Source organism: Typopeltis vanoorti, chromosome 1 (genome assembly GCF_054136105.1).
Source record: "Typopeltis vanoorti isolate ZY-2024b chromosome 1, IOZ_Tvanoo_1.0, whole genome shotgun sequence".
Lineage (NCBI taxonomy): Eukaryota > Metazoa > Arthropoda > Arachnida > Uropygi > Thelyphonidae > Typopeltis > Typopeltis vanoorti.
In genome coordinates, this window is record NC_143549.1 from 181,033,289 (window position 1) to 181,042,702 (window position 9,414).

The 9,414-nt window shown below is 33.9% G+C and overlaps 1 protein-coding gene across 1 annotated transcript in view; it reads right to left on the reverse strand.

Moving 5' to 3' along the window:
- The window catches only part of Megf8 (multiple EGF like domains 8), a 752,012-nt gene extending 747,443 nt beyond the window's left edge, over positions 1-4,569 (reverse strand). Inside the window, exon 1 of the mRNA XM_090404705.1 lies at positions 4,452-4,569. The gene's annotated coding sequence lies outside the window, so the exon portion shown is untranslated. The remainder of the gene's footprint in view (positions 1-4,451) is intronic.
- Positions 4,570-9,414: the final 4,845 nt, after the last annotated feature.

A 9,414-nucleotide genomic window follows, 5' to 3' on the forward strand; every position in this document is an offset into this window, starting at 1 on the left:
CCTTTAAATATGAATTCTTATCCAAATTTGTTTCAATGATAAAACAAATTAGTAAAAATATATTTATTTATTTATTATTGGCTCTGTATTGAAAAAGCTTAACAACTGCATATGTTTTTATATAATAAGCATGCATAATTTGTTTTGTCATGACAGATTTAATGTTTCATGAAAACAGTAGGGTTCACTTGCACTGTCAAGAATAAAACGGACAATCACCTGTATGCTATGAGTATAACCTACACAAATATTCCATTGGAGAGAAAATGAAAAACAATAATTTAGCTCACCATGTGCCAGGATTAACATTTATATATTACATATGCCTGCACAATTTCAAATGTCTGCAGTACAGAATTTAGATATTTTAGTGGTCTGTAATATAGTCTGGGATGAGCAACACAACAAGTTGCGAACTATTCTATAAACAACACCTGCTTTAATTAAGTGTATTTTTTATGGTGCTCCAAAACATCATAAAAACCTATGATCAACCTATAACACTCTGGTATGACAGATAAATAGAGAGGTCAAAAAGGAGGATACCCATTAGCATTAAATCTGAAAACCTGTAGATGTACAATCTGTTAAATCAAGTCAAATACAAACTGAATACACAATTACAGGTGAATAGTAGTATTATTGTTCACTCATGATACTATTTACAATAATGGATATTGTAATGGTAATACAGATTTACAAAAATCAGTACTGAACAATCTTACAAATTTAACCATCAGGATGAGTTGCCTTGGTGATAAACTACTTAAGCATGAACTCTTGAAAAGTTCATATTTATTAGTGCTTTCATTAAAGTTTTCACTGTATAGATAGTTGTTTCAAACCTATTAGTTCTCATCTGAAAGCAGGTAGGAAGCAAAATTACTGTGGTTTTCCTTGTGCTTGCAAGTGTTCTCTCTCATGTATAAAATATAATTAATGGAGAAATGAAGGGAGTTGAAACCTAAAAGGCCAACTCAGTTCATTTCTTGATATCTTAATTTTTCCACTTTCTCATTTGGAATTGTTCATTTCAAGTTTATTTTTTTAAGTCTTTTAGGCTTGAAACTAGAAATGAACACATTTGGAAAGGAGTTGAAAATAAGTTATACTTTTTCAGAAAGAGGAAAATTTTTGAAACTGACCAACAGTTTATAAAACCCTACTAACAAAGGGTTAGAAACCTCTAGTATTGTGAGTAAATGGATTAGAGAAATAAGGAAAACTCTGCTCCAGGGACCAAAGATGATCTGGAATTTGAACTTATAGCTATTTACAGAAAATTATATAAGTTTTACGTGTATTACTGTGCCATTTAACAAGACCCCAAGACATTTCCAATTGATCATCAAGTCCTGACACAAACCACTTTTTGAACAGAGTCCAGTCCATAGGACTGGACTCTGTTCAAAACATGGTGCTTATGGTGCTTACCCATGCATTCTTTAACTGAATAGAGTTTCCTATTTGATTTCTCACAAGAATGAAGGGAGATGGGAGTTTATGCATATATAGCACTGCTGAAGATAGTACTCTGAACTCACGCTATAAACACATTTTGAAATATGAATCTCTGTACCATTCTACCTGTGGAGGAATGATAACACAGCAGACTTAAATTTCTCCAAAACTCAATCCTGTCTTATCGCTGAAAAAGAGATTCCTCTGCATGGAATAACAATATATAATATTAATACAACACGTAAAGTCTAATTGGTGCATTGATTTGATGATTAGTATACTATGTGTGATCAAGTGGTTAAGATGAAAAAAAGGACCCTATCAATGTATTCCTTGAAGAGATGATGGTTACAGTCCCTGGAAAAAACAGTGATGCTGTTGTCTCAGCAGAAAAAATAATAATAATAATAATAATTAAAAAACTGCACTTTTTTTGCTCCTGACATGATTTTTCATCGTAGCTACTGTTTGCAAAAGGTTAACCTGTACAAATCCAAGATCCATACACCAATGCAATAAAGCTTCCCTATTTCAGGATGTGCTCCTCCTAAAGCTCCTTAAAAATTCTAAACACTGTTTAGACAATTAAACTAATACTGCCTCACATACAACCACATCATCTTTTCTTTGTCTTTTCTAATGATACTTCCAAGAGTATTATCTATAATTTATCCTTAAAACTCAGAAAATATGAGCAGCAGCAAAAAATCATAATCCATTCTCACTCCTAACTTTAGACTCACTAATGTGCTCTCTTTCTTAAGAAAAAACAGGCTCAGAAGAAGTAAACACATTCCGTTATATTTCATAAATGTCAGTATTTCAGAGCCATACCTGACCAGTTCAACCTAGCCTATATTATTATCTACATCACTAAGTTCACTTTCAGTTTCTTCTAGTTATATTTTAAATTGGTTATCTGGATAAAAAAAAAAATCTGGATAATTAAATGTACAGATTTTGGGCTAGCTACATCTAATAAAGCTGTGTAATTATCATCGGTACATTAGCACTGTTAATTATACACCTTGTAAAATTTACTTTTCTTTGCCAAAGCAATCCTGAAGAGCAAAATCGACTAATGTCTGTTTTGAGAATATATTGCTCACAAGCAAAATAATTTGCAACACTTACATAATTTATCATATTTGGTTAAATCGCCATGATCCCATAACAGCCATTTAGAGTTAAAGGTATTGGGATAAGAAAAGAAACTGTGACTATTCTCCATCCACAAACACATATATCACTGTTAAAAATCTGGATATAGATTTGAGTGAGAGCAAAAGCATGTAGATCAAGTCCTTCCCTAGACTGCTGTAAATCATTAGCATCAAGAATAACAAAAAGAGAAGACACTGTCATTTGACTCTCAACTACATAACTATGCCCTAGCATTGTCAACTAATTATGTCTTCTCCATGTTTTGATATGCTTCAGCTGACAACTGTAGAATTATATTCCATGGGGGGGGGGGGGGGAAATAGAATCAGTCTGAAGAAAGCTTAATAAGTACTGCTTAAATATGCTGGTAAAAAAAAGAGAGGTAACAGAGTTCATTACTCTTAAAAGTATAATGCATTATTACAGAACTGTAAAATTGCAGCTTTCTTTATCATATAATAAATTTTTTTCACAACTTTTGTGCAATGAGAATATATTCTTGACAGGTGGTAGGTATGAAAGTTAAGTACAGTAATAATGAACTAAGATGTAAGACAAAAACCCAAAGCAACATTTAAATCACCGAAGGATGATGTGTAAGCGAAGCCGCAAGCCATGCAACACACACCGCATGATGCATACGTCCACATCTCATCACTTTCTAGAAACCAATTAAACAACGCTATAATCATCTCTAAATGATCTTTAACTCCATAAAATGCAGAAATGTTAATGAAACATTTCAAACATAAATTTTGTTTTTTCCGGCAATGTTATTTTAATGTTTAATTTATTTCTTGTTCCATAAAAACAGCTGTTTAATTAGTGATAATGAAATGATTAACAGCTGATTTATGAAATGGCAATATATATATATATATATATATATATATATATATTACAAAATTTACAAGGCTCCTCTTTTATTTGTACGAAATATAACAACAACAACCAAAATACAGACACATTTACATCGTCATCTTTTGTGACAAATTATCTGGCTATTTATCAAATATCATCATTCGGACGATGTGTATTTTCTGAAAATAAAAAGTGAAATAACAAAGACAGCAAACTATGCATCATATACTAACAACTATGAAGTTCTCCAATGTTAAGGATACATTCCAAACATCACGTCGGAAAATTAAGAAAACATGCCACTGCACTTGTTTGTATTTTAGCCAAAGCTATTATACAACAAGCAAGCAAACAAACAAAATATAATAGTGTATCGATATTTGCAACGGAACTGTAGCTATGGTTCAAACATTACGTACGCTTATAATTGTCCTGAATTATTTTATATCGACGTACCAAAACACATTTGGCAGTTGTTGTTTTTTTTAATGAAATAAAAAAATGCTTAGTCCAACTCAATGTGAATAACTTTTTCATATATTATTATCATGCCGCTAAGACTTAAATAACTATGTATAAGTCAATATAGTATATATGAGATGAGTACTTCCTCATCCACTTCTTTCCTTTCAAAACATATAATACAACTGTCAAAGAAACTGCATGATGAGAGAGAGCTGTGAAACCAGTGCTGGAAACTGTTTACACAAGTCAACCTATTCTATTTGAAATGTAAATAAACTGAGGAGTCGAAATGCAGTGCTATAAACCGAAAAGATTACAAGCTGATATATTCTCTTAACAATCTTAACTCTTACTCTCCGCATGCTGCTGAAGTATTATAATCATCTGTGAAGTGTCGATCCTCTGACAGACGAAGTAATATTAAAAATATACAGCGTAAACAGGTATTAGGGGATTGAATGCATTAAAACAAACAGTAACTATACGATTCAGTTGCTTACCTTGTCAGGTTCATAACTGATAGTCTTGTATATAATCTGAACATAGTTCACGAAAGAGAACAGTTGTCATTTCTCATACAAAACGATTACGATACTAACAACTCTTATCCAAAAGCCCAGTGAGCACAGTTACCCCATTATTGACTATAAAACAGAACAAGTGCAAAATCAGATGACTACGGAAGCCGATACGGGCCAATTTCCACTCATTCTTCCATGAAAATATTATCATATTACAATAACGAAATTACACAATAATGCTGTTTTACTTAATGAAGAAATAGGAAGCATTATTATTTTCATCATTAATGTTTTATTAAAAGTTACTAATTATTAATACATCAACAATACCGCAACATTTAATACATTTTAAAAGTGTTTCTTAACACAACAGTGTTAAGGAAAAAAATATATTATGCATTTTATAAAATTGCAACATAAATTTACAATATGTTAATATATAATTATATAATGATAATTACATAATTATAATTATAAGATTGGTATAAATTGGAAAGATAGAAGGCTTATTTCACTATACATGAGGCAAACTGCCATGGTGAGAGACATATATGGTACAACAGAACCAGGTATCATTGGACGAAGAGTAAGATAAGGCTGTTCTCTGACACCAATTTTGTTCAACATGTATTCCGAAGCAATGTTAAAAGAAGCGCTGGAGAATTCAGAAGAAGGAATAAATATTGGAAGTAGACAGATATTTGCAATACGATATGCAGATGACAAGACATTATTATCAAATACTGAAACAGGATAACAACATCTGTTGAACAAATTACTGGAGTCCTGGATAAGTTATGGAATGAAAATTAACATAAGAAAAACAAAGGCAAGGAAAGAGGCAAATATGGATATCAGAATAAATGGAGAAATTTTGAATCGAGTAAACACATTTAAATATCTAGGAAGTGTGATTAGCAGTTATGGAAAATGTCAAAGTGAGATAAAAGAAAGAATAGCAATGGGAAGAGATGCCTTTAATAGAAAATGGAGTTTATTCAGAAGTACAATGTACAGAAACCTAAAGAAAAGACTAATAAAATGTTATGTGTGGAGTGTTGCCCTCTATGCAGCTGAAACTTGGACATTGAAGAAAAAAGAAATTAAGATTTAGGAACGCTTTGAGATGTGAATTTGGAGAAGAATGGAAAAAATCAAATGGACAGATAAAATTAACTAATGAAGAGGTCTTAAAGAGAGTAGAAGAAGAAAGAAGTCCGTTAAAGAGGATAAAAAGAAGAAAGGGAAACTGGATCGGGCATATTCTGAGAGGAAATAGAATCATCAGAGATACAATCGAAGGAAAAATAGACAGAAAAAGACCCAGAGGAATAGTAAGGAAAACAATGTTAGATGACATGCTGAATGGGGACAGGTACACAACCTTGAAAGAGAAGGCTCAGAACAGAAGAGAGTGGATGAAAGTTTTTGCTTCTAAGAGAAGAACTTGCTCAATTGCAGAATACTTAGGAAGAAGAAGAACAAGAGAAGAAGCTATAAGCAGGGCCAGCGCTAGGCTGGACTTCGCCTACCTGCAAAGCTGAAATGGGGGCCCAAACAAATGGCAATTTATTTCTATTTTTGTCATAATCATGTGGAAAGAATTTACAAGAATTTTTTGTAAATTTGTAACTGTAACTTTGTAACTTTTTCTAACTGTAAATTTGCAGCAATTATATTGACTTACTTAATTCGTTTACAAAAATTTAAAGAAAGAATGAAACTTCATACTAACACTTCGAAACGGCGCCCAACTTGTAGTAGCGCCCGCCTGCACTTCGAAACAGCGTCAACTTTGTAGTGACGCCCGACTGCAATGTAGGCCGTGAAGGCCCGCCGGCCCTGGTTATAAGATAATGAAATAAGCAGTAATAACGAATTTTCGTAGAGGCAACTGCCTAAATCACAAAATTCTGAAAGGAAGCAGGTAATACTACCTTGAAATAGTGTATAATTTTAGAAAATTGTTTGATTTCAATTATTATATAAAAAAATAAATAAAAATAAATCAGCTAACGCCTTTTATTTCCTTATAGGGAGTAGGCGAGGCTTTTACACCCTATCTAGCTTTTGGAGACTGAGTAGGCAGTTCAAACTCCACCGGTAGCCAATTAGAGATAGCTAACCCATGTCCATCACTAATTACAGACAGCCAATGATGAAGAGGCAAACAAATTCTGCCGTCTCTTGGTACTTAACCCTAACAGGATATGTTACTGTCTGAAATAATGTTGGGTCTACGGTCGATTTTCTTGAGCTCACGGGACGAAAAACCCTAGTTTCCGTCAGGAAAAACCCGCTTGCCCATGTCAGAGATCGACTAACTAAGTAACCGGTCGAAAATAGGCTTAGAAAAAAAGTTCCTCCAGTCGGCAACTAGACTTGAACTTAAGTCTAATTTCGAGCGACCAAGGCAAAGCGGGCGCAAGCGCCATTTCCACTGATTTACACAGGCCTATTATTATTATTATTATTATTATTATTATTATCATCATCATCATCATCATCATCATCATCATCATCATCATCTGCCTTTCACCACAAAATCTATTCAGAGTTAAGATCCTTCAAATTAACAACAGTAAATCTTTAAAATTATACTAATAATAATTTGCATTTGGACTATTGTGCACAGATCTGGTCTCCAGGATTTCTTGGTGATGCGGAAGTGATGGAGAGAATTCAGATGTGGGTTACAAAGATTGTTGCAGGTCTATAGGATATTCCCTATGAGGATTGATTGATGATCTGTGAGCTCCAAAAACTAGCTGATAGACATAGGAGAGGAGATATGATAGAGGTATTTAAATTGTTAAAGGGATTTTACAGGATCGATACTGATGATGTTTTTAAGACCAGTGCAGGATGTGAGAGAATGAGGGGTCATCCCTGGAGATTGTGTAAGAGTGTGGTTAACAAGGGTATTAGGATTAGATTTTTTACTTGGAGGGTTATGAATGGGTGGAATGCTTTGCCAGAGGTGGTTGTGAATGAATTTAAGGAGAGGTATGACAGGTATTGTGTAAATAATGGTTAGTGTGTCAATGTCGGGTCTCCCGCGATAAGTCTTTTGACTTCATGGAGACACCGTTAAAATAATAATAATAATAATAATAATAATAATAATAATAATAATAATAATAATAATAATAATAATAATAATAATAAATATGACTTAGAAGTATTTATAAGCGTGAAACCAGAAGCTCAAGAATAAAAAATTAAATGAAAGAAGATTTAATGGTGATTGAGCAAGAGCGGAATAAAATAAGCTACATGTCAATAAGGCAAAATAACTCGATAATATATCATGAGATGTATTGAGTGGATTTGTCCAGGAAGTTAGCATTAGACTTAGTCTACCTGTTTAACAAATCTTGCAACAGCACAAGCTCCAAAGAGGTGGAAGGAAGGCGAAATTATTCCACTTCACAAAGGTGGTGATTAGGTTATGGCAACAAATTATAAACTGCCGATCTGTATATCTGGAGTTGTAGTTAAGATATTGGAGAAGTTATTGAATCCCGCCATGGGCATGGATGTTTGCGACTGTCTGTAAAAATACCAGTGGTGGGCAGTAGATGGCGTTGGCGTAGATGATGCAGTTTGCTGTAGTTGGCGGATTGAGTGGTGGAGAAGAAGCGCTATAGAGTAGGAGCCCTCCCTCCATGAATCTTTAGACTACTTGGAAGTGTCACGTAATAATAATAATAATAATAATAATAATAATACAGGATTCAAGAGTGGGTTGATAATAATGGTAATCTTTGTGCTTGTCAGCATGGGTTTGTTGAAGGGAGGGCGTGATTTATAAATTTGCTTACTATAATTGTATGGTACTGAAAAAGGTACATGCCCAAACAATGGTACACTTAGATTTTGCAAAGGCTTTTTGATAGATTCCCACATCATAAGTTGGTCACTAAACTAAAGTATATGGGATTGGATGATTTAAGTTGGGTAGGTGAATGGCTATCGGATAGGTATCAGCAAATTGTGTACGGAGGGTACTATCTCGGAAGATGTAAGTCATTAATGAAAGGTCAGTTTTTGGCATTCGTCTCACAGCATAAAAGCATACCCCTACCCAAACGATTCCGAAAGTGGAAGAAGAAAAGTGTCTGTCATCAAAATCTCGACTAATTGCTTTGTCATCAGTGCTGTTTAAAGTAATGGAGAGAAACATTAATAGTTATATTCTTGAAAAACTTTCAAGTAATCAATGTAAACCACTGTAAATTCTGCTGGTCATGTAGCTTCATTGAGATCTTACCGCTAACATCAATCTCTCAGTATATGTGTCAGGAAAAGCATTGGAGAAATGTACGTTATTGCACTTGATATATTCAAAACATTTGATAGCATTAATAGTTTTTCAGAAAATTCGCATTTGCATCTGCCGTCTATTCGTTTTCATTGGATTGCCGGTTTTCTATTGAATAATTCATTGTGTCTTTGAATGAACGATGATTTCTCTTCAGATTTCCATATGAATGCAGGTGATTTAAAGTACCTATGTTATTTCAGTCATCTTATCCATTCATACATTTGAAATCCTATTCATTTTTGATTATTATAGTATTCTCAATTCCTTCCATTCATAAAATATGAATGGATTTCATTCATATTATATTCCATTCATATATAATTCACATTAATGGCCGGCTAGCTCAGTCGGTAGAGCACGAGACTCTTAATCTCGGGGTCATGAATTCCAGCCACACATTGTGCGTGCTATTTTTTTTTAGCCGGCCTGTTTGGCCGAGTGGTTAGCGTATCCGATCTCCAACCAAAAGGCTGCGGGTTCAAATCCAGCCATGGACGTGGATGTTTGTAATTATCTGTGAAAATACTAGTGGTGGGCGGCGGTAAATGGCGTTGGTGTAGTTGGTGGATTGAGTGGAGAAGACAGTTGTAGAGTAGGTACCCTCCCTCGATGAGT